Source organism: Bombyx mori, chromosome 14 (genome assembly GCF_030269925.1).
Source record: "Bombyx mori chromosome 14, ASM3026992v2".
Lineage (NCBI taxonomy): Eukaryota > Metazoa > Arthropoda > Insecta > Lepidoptera > Bombycidae > Bombyx > Bombyx mori.
The window spans coordinates 12,969,117-12,988,569 of NC_085120.1; the positions used below are offsets into that span (position 1 = coordinate 12,969,117).

At 41.2% G+C, this 19,453-nt stretch overlaps 1 protein-coding gene and 1 long non-coding RNA gene across 5 annotated transcripts in view; both read right to left on the minus strand.

Annotated features, from left to right (window-relative positions):
• Positions 1-19,453, minus strand: part of LOC101744498 (neurobeachin) — a 573,788-nt gene that overhangs the window by 460,070 nt on the left and 94,265 nt on the right. The window lies entirely within an intron of this gene.
• The window catches only part of LOC134200131 (uncharacterized), a 109,395-nt gene that overhangs the window by 16,374 nt on the left and 73,568 nt on the right, over positions 1-19,453 (minus strand). The window contains exon 2 of the long non-coding RNA XR_009974905.1: positions 13,104-13,221. This is a non-coding gene — a long non-coding RNA (uncharacterized LOC134200131). The remainder of the gene's footprint in view (positions 1-13,103; positions 13,222-19,453) is intronic.

The following is a 19,453-nucleotide window of genomic DNA, read 5'->3' on the forward strand; positions in this document are numbered from 1 at the left end:
AAAATAAGGCCCGAAAAAGCAATTTAACGGCCGGAGTATCTTACTTTCGGTAAGTACATGAAGTATAAACTATATTGTAAGCTTTAAACTTATAAATAATATTAAATTTTGAACAAAATTACCGATTTTTAACCACCGCTACAAATGTTGGCCAAGGCTCGGCCAACACATGGACAAACTTTTGCTTAACAGAACAGTAAATGCATGGAGTAGATTTGTGTTGTAATAATTTTTTAAAATTTGTTAGCAGCACTTCAAAATTAGTTGGTTAAAATTGGTTAATGCTGCTTTTGTGTCTGTTTGTTGGACTCTCATTAGATACTTAGCTTTCCATTTTTATTTTAGTTTTCCTAGCAATCACGTGTGCAGAATGGATCTCGATTGTCGCCAGAGAAACAAGAGATGACTTTTATAAGCCAGCTAAGAACTCCGCTTATTGACACTGGACATCTTTGCCTTCCGTGCTCACGGCTACTGAAATGTGGCCGAAACATTGTAATAAAAATACCACGCTTGAAACCGTTTAAACGTTGTTTTATTATGTGCACTGGTCGCGAAAACTTAAAAATATATATTACACAAAAACGTAACGCTAATAAAATAATAAGTAATGTATAGATACTAACAAACATACATTTCCAAAACATAAAAAGTAAACAACTAAACTTTTACTTTAATTCATTAATAAATTATTTTAGTGTTAAGCGCGACTCCCTTACCTCCTGTAGTAAATAGAAATCGGCATTTCAAGAAGCAAAAATAAATAAAGCAAAACGATGTTAGTTCTCAGAGCAATTAAGGGAAAAGTTACTTTATTTGTTGCACTTTAAGATTGATTTAACATTAAAAGTTGTTTAAAATATGTCTTTTTATTGGTAAGTGACAGGAGTAATTTATTGCTTTGCTCGTTTTATGTGACGAATGATCGTAAGTATTAGATAATGTTTTGGAGATTTGTGACTTTATTACTAGGTGCCATAGTTGTTATTAGTTTGAAAGTAAAAGTGTTTCAAAACTTTTTTCTCCGTTTGTTAGTAAACGAATGTAGCTATATAAGTATATATTCACGCGGACAGTTTTTGCTTTAATTTTGTACGTATCCCTTTATCTAGTTACTATTGTTGATCGAAGCATTTATGTAAAATAATTAACGTAACGTCCACATCGCAAAATGAGTATCTATACCAAGCTTAGAGTCTATCGGCCTATTTTTATTTTTTATTTTTTTATTATCCTTGTAGGCAGACGAGCACACGGCCCACCTGATGGTGAGTGGTTACCGTCGCCCATGGACTTCAGCAATGCCAGGGGCAGACCCAAGCCGCTGCCTACCGCTTAATACTTAATAGTTCCGGAGTCGATAAGTGATATTTTACTTTTCTGTACAATCATTAAGTCTATACTTTTTGAACACCACCTCCTTATTTTTCTAATTTATTTATCAATATTCATTTGTTACCAGAGAACGCACAATGTAGGCAGGCTTTAATAAAATGTGATTGGCCTCGTTTTGTGAAGGGTTTCAAATAGGTAAAAAGCCCCAAAATACTTTACACAATGCTTCTACGTAATCACGTAAGTGCGCACCTAGACATGTGCCCTTTCTGATTTAGACTCGCGTATTTGTAGTTAAATAGAATTGGAGAATTACTTTTATGCGTCGTAATTTTTGTGGGTCACCTTTAACGGACTTTACTTCTTTTCAATATAAAAAAGTGTATTTTGTTAGTTTTTTTAAACTATTATATATTTTTCATTTTTTAGTTGAATTTCAATTTTTTCAATTATTTTTTTAATATTGAATTATCATCGGTCCTTAATAAGTATACCAAATTTCGAGTTAATCCGACGTTTTGAAGGGGGTCAAAATCATGTTCAAAGATTCCGTTACAAACATACATACGTCTGAAGCTAATAAAAGCGTATTAAAAAAGATCGCTTGCTCTTTTACAAAATACATAATTTGTTGGGAGGCTAGTTGCGAGCATTAAGATTCCTCATTTAGAATCCGCGTCGAATTCAATCACATGTTGTTTCAAGTAATCGTGTCGCCTGCGGTAATCATATCTGCACGCATCTAACGAAACCATGTATATTGCACGAAACGAATCTATCATTATATTTTAAAGATATTAATTAACTTATCAGACGTATAGACGAAACATACTAACATAACCGTGTTCGTATCAATCGCAAGATAAATAGAACACTGTTACTGTGACCTTGGCTAATGCGAGACCGCGATAAACCTGTAGAAACTAGTTTCCAATCTAAGTTTGTGGGATATTTAATACGGGCCATCTCATTTACAGTTCATCAATCTAGATGTGAACATCTATTTACCGATCGTGCACGAAATAACCTCTCGGACTCCTCGATAAATCAGTCGAGTGACAACCGAGCGTCGACCTGCGCCGACGTTTTGATAGATGCGAGCGGCTCTGTGTAATGCAACGGACTTGTAGCCTGTCAGTCGGTTTGTTCACTTCCAACTCTTTGTTTACTGGTGTGCAACGAACTACCTTGACCCATTAAGGAGAAACTGTGAAAGCTATCGTGTATTACCGTAAATAGGCTAACATTTTGACGGCAGATCTTAATTATTCTTTTTTATTGCCCTTGTAGGCAGAGGAGCACACGGCCCACCTGTTGGTGAGCGGTTACCGTCGCCCATGGACTTCAGCAATGCCAGGGCCAGAGCCAAGCCGCTGCCTACCGTAAAATTACCGTAATCAACGGAGTCCATGGACATCACAACGTAAATGCCACCCGCTTTGAAGCTATCGGTCGTAGGGCACAGATCGAAGTCTCAATTATATTGTAGCACCACTGTCCGACCCTTCGACCGGACCGCATCAGTTTCCGAATGTCTGAGACCGACGTAGGTCCGGTCCATTTACTGCTTCCTTAAATAGCTACTTTTTTATATGAAAAATGTAATTATGTGACAAGTTCTACATAATTTACGTTGCCTCAAAATATATCATTTATTAATTCATACCATTTTTTTTTTTCCTACCTAAGCTGATACCTTGAGGGACTATGTCAGCGTAACCGTAGATGAGCTCACGGGGCTCAAGCCGGGTGTGTTGTTAACACTGGCCCTAGCAAGAGCAGTGCTCCGCAGAATCTACAACCGGATCTGAAACGCGACCCAGTGAGAAGATCCGGCGAGAAACTCAGTGGGCTCTATTTAACAGTAGGTTGTATGTACAGTGATGCCTTTAATGAGACAGTCGTTGAAAAATCTAGACCTCACTCTCGTGTCAAAAGATGGCGACACTCTTGTTGACCTCAACCGCTTTCGCGTTCAATCGCTTAAGATCTGGTGGGCCGTAGCTCGTCACCTCACCTATAGACATTTAATTGTAGAAACTCAAAATATCAAAAGCTCACGGTAAGCAACAAAAAAATACTGTGACAAAAATATATAATCGGAGGCGATGGCAGTCAGCGCGACGTTTCGGCGCCTCCGAGGACCGGAATTAAGACAAACTGCTTGGCGCAGTCGCCTCGCCTCGTCAATCACCCGGTCCCGGATCGTTCACGAAATTCGCAAGTTTTGTCGACTCACCATATCTTTTACACTTCTGATGCCCTGGTAACTTTTTGCTTCTATTAACTTGATATTCTTTTTAAAAGGAATTTCAGCGGCTCGTGGCCGGCTGATGAGTCTTCGATCTAATTCAAGTAAACATTAGGTTCACTTTCAATTCAAATCTCTATTTGACGCTCTTGCAAAAAACCAATTACGAATTGTAAATGAATAAAATCTAAATTCCCTTGTTGAATCATTTATGACATGTGATCGCTATTTTAACAAGAGTCCCAAACCGTTTCGGGTGTTTGTTCGTTGTTACGTACAATATTATATATTCGCTGTAAAAGCAACGACCCTACAAACGGCGCTCGGGATAAAGGATAAATTTATGGCATTTTCGACATTTACAAAAAAAATTCAATATTAAATCACGATTATGGGTTATATCCATTGTTCTCGGCCTTTGGGCTCATTCGTTGTATTTCACAAACGAAAATAATAACTCTGGTACGGTTTGTACACTGTTTTCATGCAATAAATATGCTGTGAATTGTCCTAACGAACATCGATATAATTTTAATGGATTTGGTTTTTTTTTTTTAAGCTATTACAACTGGTAAAGCAGTTTGCAAAAGTTATTCGCGATAGTGGGTTTGTTTAGTATGTGTCAAGATCATAGGATGATCCGGAGACTCAAATTCCCGAGGGCGGCGACGAGGACCACAAAGGACAACAATGTGGTGACGATAGATGCAAGCCACCGCCTCACATCGGTGATCCGAGGCATTACGAGGATATATGTGGCATCGCCCAAACTTCTAAGGAGCTGTCTCGCTGGTAATCAAACGCTTCGGTTTCAGAGGAGGAATTTTCCCAAACAGTTTATACATATTTTTATTACGCAAACTGATTTAAAAAAATAAGCAGAAGTGTAAAGATTTTTGTACGGAATTTGAAATGTGTTTGTGATTTTCATACTTGTTATCGTGATTAATAAAGCACATAAGAGTCAATGTGTGTTGTATGGCTCCGTCATAAAGTCAGATACCCTATAGACCATAGAGTTATGACAACTAATTATAACACTTATTTTGTTTCGTAAGCCTCAATGTAAAACGAAGGCACTTGGTGTCCCACCCCTGCCAAACCACTCATCACACAAGCCATTCTCTTTCTCTAGATTCTCTTTGAAATAAGCTCTGTATAACTTTTTACACAGATCTTTTACAGAATAACAACTTTTAAGCACAATTTATTAACAAACACCCATCGCGTTGGTACTATAAAACAACAAATTGTTTTGAAACTTTAATTTACTCGTAAATGATGCTGTTTATTAAGGTCGTATACAAATAACGTTTCATTATTACTTTAGTTTTATAATAATATTTTACGTGTCACAAGCACAAGCTAATTACGACAGCATAACGAGCAAGGAGGTGGCGTGCGCTAAAGACTTCCCGCTGCGAATGTCAATTAACGAAAGTTTTGTAATACGAAGCGATACGTGAGGCATCTACACTCAATAATGGAAACTTGCTACCTCTTAAGGAGTTATTAGTTCCTGGTACTTAGCAGCAATACACAGTAATGTTTTATTTTATTTTAATACTTACTATAAGTGATGTTTTTTTTTATTACCCTTGTAGGCAGACGAGCATACGGCCCACCTGAAGGTGAGTGGTTACCGTCGTCCATGGACTTCAGCAATGCCAGGGGCAGAGCCAAGCCGCTGCCTACCGCTGTTTCGAAATCATTTAGATTTTGTGTCACCTTTAAACATTTTATTTATTTCGAAAGGCACATATTGCTTAAAGCTAGAAAGTAAAAAGAAATAAAACTGGGAAAAAAACGTAAGAAAAGTTTACAATTCCGTTAAGCACGTCGTGTGTAGGCAATTTATTCCCCCGAGGCGCATTAATCACAATCTACGACAAATCACTCTCTGTAGGCTTTTAGTACGAGTCCTGCTCAAATGTTGCCTCGGCACATGTTTTTCTGACGTTATTTAAGTGCAGGTACCGCGCAGTAACGTACGATTTGAACGTACTAGAAAAACTAACCAGTTTTCATGAAAATTATTATTTTCAGAAAAATACACAAAAATTAAGGAAGGTCTTATTGCAATTTCGTAATAGATTTAATAGCCGCCTATTTCTCTCTCTCGTCCTAGCTATCATCCCACACAGTGGTGGGGTCAGCTTTCCTTTTTTTTCTTCTCCATTTCGCTTTGTCATCAGTAACATTGCCTTCCCACCTGTCCTTCAGCACTAGATCTTTCCGCCTCATCTTGGGTCTTCTTCTATGTCTGCAACCGAGGATGTCGAGCAGCAGTGCCAAATTTCCGATATGGTCGGGTGACCTCATTTTGACATGACTATACAATATCAGCCTACTCTCCTGTATCTTTTGAAGTCGTCGTGGCCTAACGGATAAGACGTCCGGTGTATTCGTGTTGAGCGCGATGCACCGGTGTTCGAATCTCAGGCTGGTACCAATTTTTCTAATGAAATATGTACTAAACAAATGTTCACGATTGACTTCCACGGTGAAGGAATAACATCGTGTAATAAAAATGAAAACCCGCAAAATTATAATTTGCGTAATTACTGGTGGTAGGACCTCTTGTGAGTCCGCGCGGGTGGGTACCACCACCCTACCTATTTCTGCCGTGAAGCAGTAATGCGTTTCGGTTTGAAGGGTGGGGCAGCCGTTGTAACTAAAACTTGAGACCTTAGAACTTATATCTCAAGGTGGGTGGCGCATTTACGTTGTGGATGTCTATGGGCTCCAGTAACCACTTAACATCAGGTGGGCTGTGAGCTCGTCCACCCATCTAAGCAATAAAAAAAAAAAAAAAAAAACTTGTCGCGGTGTCACGTACACTGAAGCTTCCACGTACGATCTCGTTGCGGATTTAATCGAGCCTGGTCACGCCGCTAATCCACCTCAGCATCTTCATTTCAGCAACATGGATGGCATGGACCTGCTTTTGGGTTGCCACCCATGTTTTGCTGACATACAATAGAGGCTCAATATCTCATTTGTTTTATGTTCTAATGTGTCGCCATCAATCAAGTGTTGTTGTTATTTAGGTATCTAATGTGTAATGCATAAGTTCGGACATTTCCTTAAGGCTTTAGAGATTCAGACAAGCTCACGGTCCATCCCGCAGTAAGCAGATACTGAACTATAGCTCAGAATAAATAAATGCTCACCATAAAATTCGCTTTAAGTCCCCTGTAAGCTTGTGAAAGCCGACACATCAGTTCTCGCCCTCTCAATGACCGGATTCAGTAAACGGACAAACCGAAATCCGGTTCTCGCTCAGAGCCGGTCCAATTTGGCAAGTTTTAACCGTACCGGATAGGGGAGTGCACGTCAAATTGAATCTTGGCGTCGGACGTTCGTTAGTTTGGCGCTGTGCCGGCGCGCCTCCAGGAAAACAATAATATATCAATTTATTTGGCAGAAAAAACGATGAGAGAATCAATGGCGGCGTTTCCTCAATGCTGACGATTATTAGTAAAGGTAATGTTATGATCGATCTGAGTCATTCCAAATAAAACTATTCGGTCTAAAGATATACATACATGAATTATCGATAAGGAAACTATTCGGTCTAAAGATATTATCATACATACATGGATTATCGATCGACTGTACATCTTAAAATACGTGATTGCGACTACTACGACTTCCTCATCATCAGATCGTTCGAGGTATTTTCAATAAGCACTGGTAGAGTGCTCTGAGAATGCACAGATCGCGACAAATGTGCTGCGTTGCGAATGTGCGTGAGTCTATAGGAGTAGCTAGTTGTTGTACAGCGGCTCTGAATTAGTGTTGTCCATAGACTCTAGCGACAAAGAACAAGCTTACCAAGAAGTAACGACACATGTGCTATGACACTTCGCATAGATATATCGTAAAATTCATATAGAATATTTACTGTGAGACCGATTGGGTCGGACGGTAGAACTCACGATATTGCGCTGTCGATGATAACTTAACATCAAGGAGGTCGTGAAGTCAGTTCACCTTACATTCTTACATATGTAAAAAAATTCAAAAACCATCACGTCTTTAAAATCTCTTACATGACGAGTTTATAAATCTCGTATTTATAGAACTTAAATAACGGCAACCTAAATACTCGTATATTACTTACCTATCGAAGAGAGCGTTGGAAAATTTGCGAGCTCCGCAACAATCTCGGCGAACACTTCAAAACGTGATATAAATCGATTGACGTGACGTATTTCAGCAATTAAAATTTGACTCGCGATATTACAGAAGCAACGAAAATTAAGCCAGCCACTTGAAAATTTAATAGATCTGTCGTGTCATACCAACCGAGACCCTATCCACCTCTGGATAGAGTCAAAAATGATTTCTTTCGTTAAAGCAATTTTGGCGGTAGATATCAATAATTTCGTTTCTAGCGTTCGGAGGAAGCGCACTTGCCCTCCCATTTGTGGATTTATCTCGTCTGTACATAAATAAAACGTATCCTTATCGCACGATGTTTGATTAAATTTTGTATGGCCTCCTTACGGAAGCGCGTTTTGTTAGAGAAATTCGATACAAACAAGAAGATAATCGGATAAAACAACCGTATCGAGTGCTTTATCGTTTAATAACATTAATACAATTAACTATTTTAATAGGAGCCTAGTTTGGCGGAGGAAGCCCTAAAAAGGTCATCACGTATCCTCCCGATCCATTAACGGTGCTTTTAGGTAACACGAGTAAATTAACCCACAGACACAGCCCATTGAGTTTCTCGCCGGATCTTCTCAGTGGGTCGCGTTTCCGATCTGGTGGTAGATTCTGCGAAGCACGGCTCTTGCTAGGGCCAGTGTTAGCAACATTTTCGGTTTGAGCCCCGTGAGCTCACCTACACGTTAGAGTGAAGCTGAAATAGCCACTCAAGGCTAACAGCATAGCTAGGAGAAAAAAGGGGGACGACATAGGTTCTAAAGTCTAGTGGTTTCGCAATTTAATTCAATTTACAATTGTGATGTGTCTTCAATACTGTGCCACTATCATGAGACCATTCTTTTCGTTATACCTACCTACATATTTATTTTTATGGATTAGTGTGAGAGAATACCTTTTCTACATTATATCCTAAATCACAAGCATGGCCAACTATCTTCTTTCCTGTTCTAAAAGGCAATGTAAAACAACAACATGTTTAGTATAATATACCTCTCCGCGCTAAAAATAGCCGTTCGGACTATGTCTGTATATTATTTCATGAATATTATCATTAGAGGAAAATCCAAGGAAACATGAATCTTAGGGAAGTTTACTTTTTTTGGCTTTGATGAGCGCTTGATTTATTCATAAACAAACGTTTTAGTCCTCGGCGAGCGGACGTACGGTAAATGTTTCCTGTTTTATATACTCGGTCTATGACCCTAGTGGTTTACCTATTTATTACAATATTTATTGTCTTTGTTGGTTGATGAGCATACGGCCCACCTGATGGTGAATGGTTACCGTCGCTCAAGGACGTCAGAAGTCATAGCGCTCAGAAAGCAACGTGGAAGAAAATTCATTCCAGAGCCGGATGGTAGGTGGCAAAAAAGATCTCGGAAAAAGCAGTTTATTTTGTTTTTTTTTTTATTAATGACTTCGGCCATGCAAGGGCACAGCCAAGCCGCTGCCTACCGCTTAGTACTCTCCACAAGCCTCGTTTGAAGAAGGACATGTCATAGCGCTCGGGAAACACCGTGGAGGGGAGCTCATTCGAAAGCCGGATGGTACGTGGCTAAACTGTGGATGAACGCAGCGGTTCTAGGTAGGGTGAATAAAATCTGCTCCGGTGGCGGGCGCTGTGATGTTAAAACCGAGATGACGAGATCATTCCAAATAATTCCTAAAACCACTCCACTTTGACAGGTCACCTGTCTACCCTGTAGGAGTTTAGGCGGGAGCCTCAAACTATGCGAACAAGCAGCCGAAATCATATCTATAATTTGCAATCCCCAGAAAAAAAGAAAACAATAAATATTCGTCTACATCCTACTTTTCGGTTTCGGACCACATTCCTCGCACGTATCTCATTTCCCGTCCACTCGTGAAGGTCAGTAAATACTTAGCAGAGCACAATCACTCAGTGGTCTCACCTGCGCACACCTACACGCACCGCGCACACTTCACATTCGAACTGCCAACATATTGCCGGTCGCAATTAAACTTAGATATTTACTCACTTAAACCTTTCTTCGTCGATAAATAGATTAGACTTTCAGAGATCAACGATTGAAACTAAATATGAAACCTCAGCCCACAAGTCCGGCTTCAAAGTTTTAGTTAAATTTTATAAATAATCGATACTAATATATAAAACTACAGTGGTTTTTACGGATGTTCCGTTATAACTACTGAACCATGCGTCCGATTGACTTGAAACTTGCTATTCGTGTAGAAAATACTGTACTTAATGGATAGGCTAATACTTATATGAGTATTGGACTCCCTACACCAGTTGCGGGGGCGTTAATGATGAGAACCTTTGTGGGGGTGAGAAATAATATTGTTAGTTTTAAATGCCCAGCGAAGCGGACGGGTACAGCTATATCCGATAATTATGAAAAAGTTATTATAAGCTCTAGAGATGGATTTCATAGGAAAAATTGTGGCCACTCTTCAGGTCATGTCATAGATATGTCGCTGGCCACATCTCGCTAGTGTGATTCGATAACTCCAAAGTTTCCATTCTGTGATGCCTTGTGCACCCCTTAGCTTGAAACAAAACAATTATTTACCTGGAACAAAGAGAAGACACTCATTAGTTTTGTGTTACAAGTATATTTCCACTATCGATGAACAATAATGCTATTATATAATAAATGATAGTTTAAAAAAACGAACAAAATAGGCTTTTATAGAAAATCCAACTAAAAAATAGAATATTTTTTTTAATAAATTTGAATTAAAAATAGTGTAAGATTTTCTTTTTTTTATATGCGTGGGGTGCATGGTATCAGTAATTTTATCATAAAAGCGTATTTTGTTAGTTTTTTTAAAATATTATTTATTTATCATTTTTTAGTTGAATTTCGATCTTTTCAATATATTTTTTATGTTGTATTGTCTTCGGTCCTTAATAAGTATACCAAATTTCGAGTTAATCCGACGTTTTGAAAGGATCAAAATCATGTTCAAAGATACATACTAACATACTTAACATACATACGTCTGAAGCTAATAAAAGCGTATTAAAAACTAACTATTGTCAACGTACATAGATTTATTGCTGTTGTATTTTGAGATACAATATTTGTTCGTAATATCATGTTATCGTGTAAACAGTAATATATTATTTGCTCCACGTGATGCTCATGCCGCCTGAAGATAGAAGACATACAGCCATCGATGATATTGTTACAGCACAGCTGAGTTGCAATGTTTACTTCTCCCGCGGACCAGTCATGCGTCCCGATTTCAAAGGTGGGAGATCTGTTCTATACTGAGATTTAGATTCCGTTATAACTTCTATGGGATCCGATAAATACAAAGTTAGCAATGACTCATACTGTGCGAAGTAGAAACAAAAAAAAAACAAATTAATTACCTATATATTTTACATACTTATTGAATGTTAAAATAAACTCTAATAACGGTTTTAAAAGTAATAAACCTGATGGGAGAAAAACTCAACATACTTGTCTTTTTTTTTATTGTGACATTTTACTTTACCATCCCCACAAATAATAATATTTCGAAAACCATAAGTAGCTTTCCTTCATAAAAAGAATACATTTGACGCGAACGACTTAAGTAAACTTAAGTAAATCGCTCGGCGACCTGGTAAACGCTCATCAACTAAATAAATGTTTAATTGAACTAGATCAACTAAGCTAAGATGAACTAAATTTTTTTCTATGAACTTATTTTAACGGTAGGCAGCGGCTTGGCTCTGCTCCTGGCATTGCTTAAGTCCATGGGCAACGGTAACCACTCAACATCAGGTGGGCCGTATGCTCGTCTGCCTACAAGGGCAATAAAAAAAGTGTTTAACGACTGCTGCGCATACTTCAATACATAAATTTTCCAAACGAGTGGAAAATTAACTCTGTGTTACTCCCGTAAATCTCGTACGCAAAACATGCCAGAAATTTAAATTTCAATTAAACGGTGAGTTCCTTTAGTTTTAATGTAAGATCTAGCTTCTGAATAAGGTGAGCGTTTAGCAAAGCTTGATTCTCCGTTCCGAAGATATTTTTTTTTTATTGCTTAGATTGGTGGACGAGCTCACAGCCCACCTGGTGTTAAGTGGTCACTGGAGTCCATAGACATCCACAACGTAAATGCGCCACCCACCAGCTTGAGATATAAGTTCTAAGGTCTCAAGTATAGTTACAACGGCTGCCCCGCCCTTCAAACCGAAACGCATCACGGCAGAAATAGGCAGGGTGGTGGTACCTACCCGTGCGGACTCTCAAGAGCTCCTACCACCAGTAAATAGATCATGAACTCGCGGCCAAGATCAGTTAAACGCGATTCAGTATGCACAAAGGTTATTTACGAAGTAATGGAAGATCTAAATGGTTCGGGCGGGGACGGTAATTATTCATGCAGGACGAACTCCCGGAGATCCGGCTCGCAGACGGAATCAATACGCAATCAAACTGTCGACCGCAAACGCTTCGCTGCAAATATTTTCCCATTCACAATCGTGAAAGTTTAGGAGGGCGTAATTTGATTTCGAGTAACGCTCCCAAATTATTTACCGTGACCGTCTCCCGACAGCTGTACCCCGGACCGCGGGTTAAACGGGCCAAGAGGGTTTTTAATCAGAGCGACCAAGTCGGGCCTTTGATTGACTTTCGCACGTTCATGTTACCCTGGTACAGTCTTTGCGAGTAGAGTATAAATAAATTAACTTTAACATTTACCAGATTCGCTGATATTATAATAAACTAGATGATGACTAGACTAAGCTAGGTTTTTTTTTTGCTAACGCCATCTTGTTGTGTCTTTAAAGCGGTTAGTTGCCCTCAATTAAGAAAAATAGTATTATTATTCGCCAATAGATGTCGGGAAGAGTTGATTATTGAAAACACGAATAAAACAACATTTTCTGAAAATAAATCGTAGCTAGATCGATTTATCGCCCCCGAAATCCCCTGTATACTAAATTTTATGAAAATCGTTGGAGCCGTTTCCGAGATTCAGATTATATATATACAAGAATTGCTCGTTTAAATGGTATAAGATTTAATAAAAAAAGTCGAGATGTTAACACTATGGTACGAGTATCTTTCTTGTAAACTAGATTTCTCGTCCATAAAATCAAATTTTTCCGGTCTATTTCATCTAAAGTCTTTAGTTTTAACGGCACACGAAATAGGAATAGCAGTTCATCCAAAATATTTATTACACTATGTTATGTACTCTAAAGTTCAACAATTGTAAGGAAGTTCACATTTCACTTCCAATATAGTCAATTTTATTATGGCTTTGTATAAGCCCATCATTCACATGCGGGAAATACATTGCAAAACATCGTCTTCTTGCATTAAAACTGTATAATCTCAAAATTTACTAATTTTTTTTTTTTTTTTTTTTTTTTTTTTTTTTTTTTTTTTTTTTTTTTTTTTTTTTTTTTTTTTTTTTTTTTTTTTTTTTTTTTTTTTTTTTTTTTTTTTTTTTTTTTTTATTGCCTTTGTAGGCAGACGGGCATACGGCCCACCTGATGGTGAGTGGTTACCGTCGCCCATGGACTTCAGCAATGCCAGGGGCAGAGCCAAGCCGCTGCCTACCGCTTAATACTCTCCACAAGCCTCGTTTGAAGAAGGACATGTCATAGCGCTCGGGAAACACCGAGGAGGGGAGCTCATTCCATAGCCGGATGGTACGTGGCAAAAAAGATCTCTGGAAACGCACTGTGGATGACCGCAGTGGCTCCAGGTAGTATGGATGAACTCTACTCCGGTGGCGGGCGGTGCGATGGTAAAAACGAGATGTTGGTATCATCTCGAACAATTCCTCAGAGCACTCCCCATGGAACATACGGTATAAAATACAGAGGGAACCGAAGTCCCTCCGCAGACCCAGAGGCTCCAAACGATCCGAGAGAATGGGATTATCGACAATCCGAACGGCCCTCCTCTGTATGGAGTCAAATGGAAGAAGCTGGTATTTGGGAGCCCCGGCCCAGAGATGGGAGCAGTACTCCATGCGAGGCCGGACTTGTGCTTTATAAAGCAAAAGTCTTTGTCCAGGCGTGAAGTACCGCTTCGCTCTGTTAAGGACTCCCAGCATTTTGGACGCCAACTTGGCTTTGCCTTCCAAATGACTCCGAAACTGGACATCGCTCGAAACGTCGACCCCAAGTATCCCGATACTCTCGGAAGGTTGCAGGGATACTCCTTGGAATTGCGGCGCCATGACAAAGGGGTCCTTCTTCGCAGTGAACGCGCAAACTTGTGTCTTTATCGGGTTGAATTGAACCAAGTTCAATTCACCCCATTCGGAGACTCGCCCCAGAGAGTTCTCCACTTCAGACACAAGTTTTGATCGTCTCTCTTGCACCACGCTCCGAGAGAGACTCTGATGGCCGATATATCGCGCATCCCCCGTGCTATCATCTGCATAGCAATGCATGCCATCAATAGACAGCATGTCATTGATATACAGGATGAAAAGCGTGGGGGAGAGCACCGAACCTTGTGGAACGCCAGCGTTAATGGTCATGGTATCAGAACAGTCACCGTCTACAACGACCGTGATGCTCCGCCCATCCAAAAAGCTAGCGATCCACTTGCAGAGACCCTCGGGGATTCCGTAAGATGGTAACTTCGATAGAAGTGCCCTATGCCAGACCCTGTCGAAGGCCTTCGCGATATCAAGGCTCACAGCAAGAGCCTCGCCCTTGCTCTCCAAGGCTTCAGCCCACCTGTGACTAAGGTATACAAGAAGATCGCCAGCTGAGCGACCGTGACGGAAACCGTACTGTCGGTCACTGATCAGCTGGCGATCCTCAAGATACTTCAGGAGTTGTGTGTTTATAATTCGCTCCATCACCTTGGAAAGCAAGGAAGTTATCGCGATAGGCCTGTAGCTCGATGGGTCCGACCGGTCACCCTTCTTGGGGATAGGGTGGACGTGGGCGGTCTTCCATGAAGACGGAACCCTGTTAGTGCAATAAGAGAGGCGATACAAACGCGTTAGCGCAGGTGTCAGCTCAGGGGCGCACGTTTTCAAAACCACTGCGGGGATGCCGTCTGGCCCACTCGACTTATGGACGTCCAGGAGTCGGAGCTCCCGCCTGACTGCACACTGTGTGAAGCAGATATCCGGCAGGGAGCTATCACACCGGGGGATGTTCGGTGGTGTGGCACCCCCGTCGTCCACAGTCGAGTTCGAGGCGAAGAGTTTGACCAGAAGGTCAGCCTTCTCTTTCGCGCTGTGGGCCAGACTGTCATCGGACTTGCGCAGTGGTGGGAGACTAGACCTGCAAAAGTTTCCTTCTGCAGCTTTGGCGAGCGACCAAAAAGCACGGCTCCCGGAGGGATAGCTCTTCAATCGCTCGCCAACTCTAGCAACGTGCTCCGACTTCGCCTTGGCAATTACCTTCTTGTAGGACCTGGAAGCGGCGTTATATTTCCGCCTTTCCCCTGAGATGTTAGGATCCCGACGTCTCCTGGCATTATCCCATGCCACGTATGCGGACCGCTTGAGGCGTGCAGCATCCCTGCTGGCATTGTTATACCAGGGTCTGCTGCGACCCCCAACGGGCACTTCAGAGGAGGGAATAAACAATTCCATCCCCTGGAGCACCACGTCTTTAAGACGGTCCGCACAGACGTCAGGATCAGCAGAGGAAAAGCAGAACCGCCCCCATGGGTAGGATGCGTAAAATTCACGCAATCCATCCCAATCTGCTGACATATACCGCCAAACTCTTCGATACCCGGTCGTCGTTCGACGATCAGGACGAGAGAGTGGTACGGCAGCACGAATAAGGCAGTGATCAGACGATCCAAGCGGAGCGTCGACCACCACACTGTATCCGGCCGGATCTGTGGTCAGCAGAAGGTCCAACAAAGAAGGCTCGTGCCCCTCGATATCTGGGACACGGGTGGGCTGTGTCACCAGCTGGGAGAAGCCGTAGGCCAAGGCGAAATCGTAGGCAGTCCGACCCGGGAGGTCAGTGGTTCTGGACCCCAACCACTCTTGGTGGTGAGCGTTAAAGTCTCCAAGAACCACCACCTCCGCAGATGGGTACTGCTCAAGCACGCGGTTAGTCCCCTCTTGCACATGCTCAAACAGAGCTGAACCTGCATCACTGCTGTGGGACCTGTACAGGCACGCGTAGATTCGGCTACGGCCCCCGTGATCTACGCGCAGCCACAAGAGGGACAGGTCCCGTTGTTCGAGGCCCCGAAGACGGCGACAACAGACATCAGCCCGGACGAATACGCACACCCCGGCTTTACGCAGGAAGTTGTGCTCCAATACGTAGCCGGGGTACTCAAGGTATGAGGTGTCATCCGGAGCAGATATCTGTGTCTCCGTTAAAAAAAGCAGGGCAGGCTGCGCCGTCTCAAGGTGGTGGTGTACGGCGTCAAGGTTGCTATGTAGGCCCCTGACATTGCTGAAATCCACATTATATGTGGAATGGGGAACCGCCTGTGAAACCCTTTTCTTTTTTTTTGTCGACTTCATAGTTGTTCAATTTTCGGAGAGTAGGATTAGGAGAGGTAGGATGTTGGAGGTGAGACCGAGGCAACACCTGAATGAAGCGCGGAACATAGTACGTGCTCGACCACGGATTGCGTGAGAGACCGACGCAGGGCATGGAAGGGCCCCCAGTCCACTCTGCATGCGATCGCCGGGATCCACTCCGGTCTCCGACTCCGGCACGACGACCGCACGACAGGATTTTACACCGGTTGGCGGGACAGCTTCCCGGGGCGGAGTTTAGTAGAGACACCCGGGTTCAGGTCCCCTACTGACCGGCGGGCGGCAGCGGGTACCGTTTCACTGGGTCTCCCTATACCCCCGTCAAACACTCACGCCCCGTGAGTTCGCACGCACGTCTGCTCCGCAAGTTCCAGGCGTCACCAAGACTTACCCCCAACAAGGAAAGGGAAAGGGAAGGGATAGAACTGGCTCTCCAACCCACACGCCGGAACACAGCTAGGCTATTTGGCGGCGGACTCTAGTTGGAGGGTGGTCGCCAGCCAGTCGGACTAGGTCCTACCACCGGTTATGTTTTCGGCTCCCGTTTAGCACCACCCAGGGGTCACTTGTAGGGAATCGCGGGTTAAACCTACGGAAGCGGGAAGCACCAACCCCCAAAATTTTACAGGAGAGTGTTTTAAAGGTTTTACGTGTGATATTTTTAATATTAATCATCTTTGCAACATTTTTTTTTATCAGTTACATTATCTGTCTTTAAAGTAAAATAAAATTATGTTATTTTTTTTAATAGTAGTCAAAATATAGGTAAACTAAAAAAATAAAAAATAAATCTAAACTACGCTCTTTTGACAGTATTTATGAGAAAAATACTGACGATACCAAATGATTCCGCATATTAACTCAATTTCGAATATTTTTGGAAATTGTACACTTTTAATGCGAAAAGACGATATGTGTCTCGTTTAAAAGAAACGTATAAAACAGTGACGCTCAATTCTCCGCAAAGAACGACTTCAGAAGATTCACAAACAAAATAAATGTAGGCGGAAGAAGAGTTCTAATGTTGCCTATTTATCTGTTGGGAGCGCCGCGACGCCGCCGCCCCGGCCGCCGCCGAGTCGACTCGGATTTCCCACGGGGTCGCATTAATACTGCGATTCCGAATGGATTTATTTTCAATATAGTGCGCTGGTTAGAGGGGGGATTTTGTTGATGACGAGTTCATAAATTGTAGAATGTGCGATAAATTTCGCGAGTGTCTCTTAATCGACGAACTAAATCTTCTGGAAACTGTGAGCAAAATTTATTTGTTAAATACACGCAAAACAAAATCCGCTTTAATCGAATAAACCATTATGCTAGAGGCGATATCCCGTGAGCTCACCTACACGTCAAGGCGAAGCTGAAATAGTCTCTCAAGGCTATCAGCATAGGTAGAAAAAAAGCGCTGTCTTACATCATACTTCACATTGAATAAACAAAAATATTGTGTATTTAAAATTCGAATTTTCGCTCTTTTAACTTTAATTTGTTGGTATCATAATATTTAGTAGCGTTATCAGGGATTCCTGAAGTCGAGGGACCGGAATGCAATAAGCGGAGATGTTTCATTTCGTCTTATCGCTTCATTTAACTTCAGAGTACGAAGCAATAAGAGGCGACGGCTGTTCCAATATTTCCAATGGGTATCTACATATTCTTTGCTATCTACTTTTATGTTAGCCCGGTAATTATCTTTTTATATATCTTTTATGTGCCATGTACAACGATACAACGATTTATAAGATATTAGCGACCCGCCCTCGCTTCGCTTCGGAAACTGTAATTTACTATTGATTTTTCCACTATTTAATGGATGTTATTATACATATAAACCTTCCTCTTCAATTACTCTATATATTAAAAAAACCGCATTAAAATCCGTTGCGTAGTTTTAAAGATTTAAGCATACATAGGGACAGACAGATATAGGGACAGAGAAAGCGACTTTGTTTTATACTACGTAGTGATTATATTTCTGTGAAAATCTTGAACGCATCAAACATAATTCCAAAAATCTATCGGACCCTTATGACTAAAGATTGAATTACAGTACACATTACAATAATTACAGACAGTACACCATATTACTCGTTAAATCTACATTAGAATTATTAAGTACAAAATTAACGAATTCCCTTTGCGCCCCATCGCGAAGATATTGCGATACAAGAATCAACATGGCCGATGCAAAATTAATGTGACGTGCTGACACAGTGCTCGTAAAATATTCATCGTCACGTTACGCGACCTGACAGGCAAGTCTGTCGTGAAAATTATTACTTTCAGATAAGAGTTAATACGACAATTAATTCGAGGCAGTGGCCATAGACGCAAATTGTTTCCCACCTAACTTCCTGCAATTCTATTCGTAATTCCTAGTCTGGCTTCCCCCGAAGTTTCGAAGGTTCCCGGTGTTTTGCTCAATATAAGAATCCGGTCTGATAGTTCAGAGGACTCCATGTTATAATTTCCTTCGTTTCAAATAAATACTGTGTACTTTAGGTTACTTTATTAATAACCATGAGCGTTGATGACCACTCACCACCAGGTGGGGGCTGTATTAACGTATGTATGTAATCCCAATAAAACACAATTAGATTTTAAATTACATAGAATCTGATGACATTGCAAGAAAACTCAGCGAAAGAAAGTGTAAACTGTTTTATTTTATTACATACTAGCTGACCCGGCAGAGTTCGTAGTGCCTCAATCGATAAATAAAAGACCTAAACTTTTGTATAAAATAAATTTAAAACAAACAAAAGGAATCCATCCGACGGGAGACACATCAAAGGGAAAACAAAATTGTTATTTTTATTTAATTCCGACCATTTTCATATTTATCTACCTTTTAAACCTTCTCTGGAGTTCCACAAATAGTTCAAGACTAAAATTAACCTAATCAGTCCAGCCGTTCTCGAGTTTTAGCGAGACTAACAAACAGCATAGATGCAAATCATAAGAGATTAAAATCTTTAACACGGATAGTGACTCTGACAGAGAATCGAACCCGACCTCCTCTTTGAACATTGACAGATAACTAACAACTGTAAAAGCGCAATCCAATAATTGTCAGTTATAGCGAGCGAGAGCTTCCAAATCACTGGTCACAAATAACTGATGTCACATCAGTAACACGCACACAATCTGAAAGACATCATGGTGTCCTTTCCATGGACGGATGGACGAGGTAGTGAGTCGAGA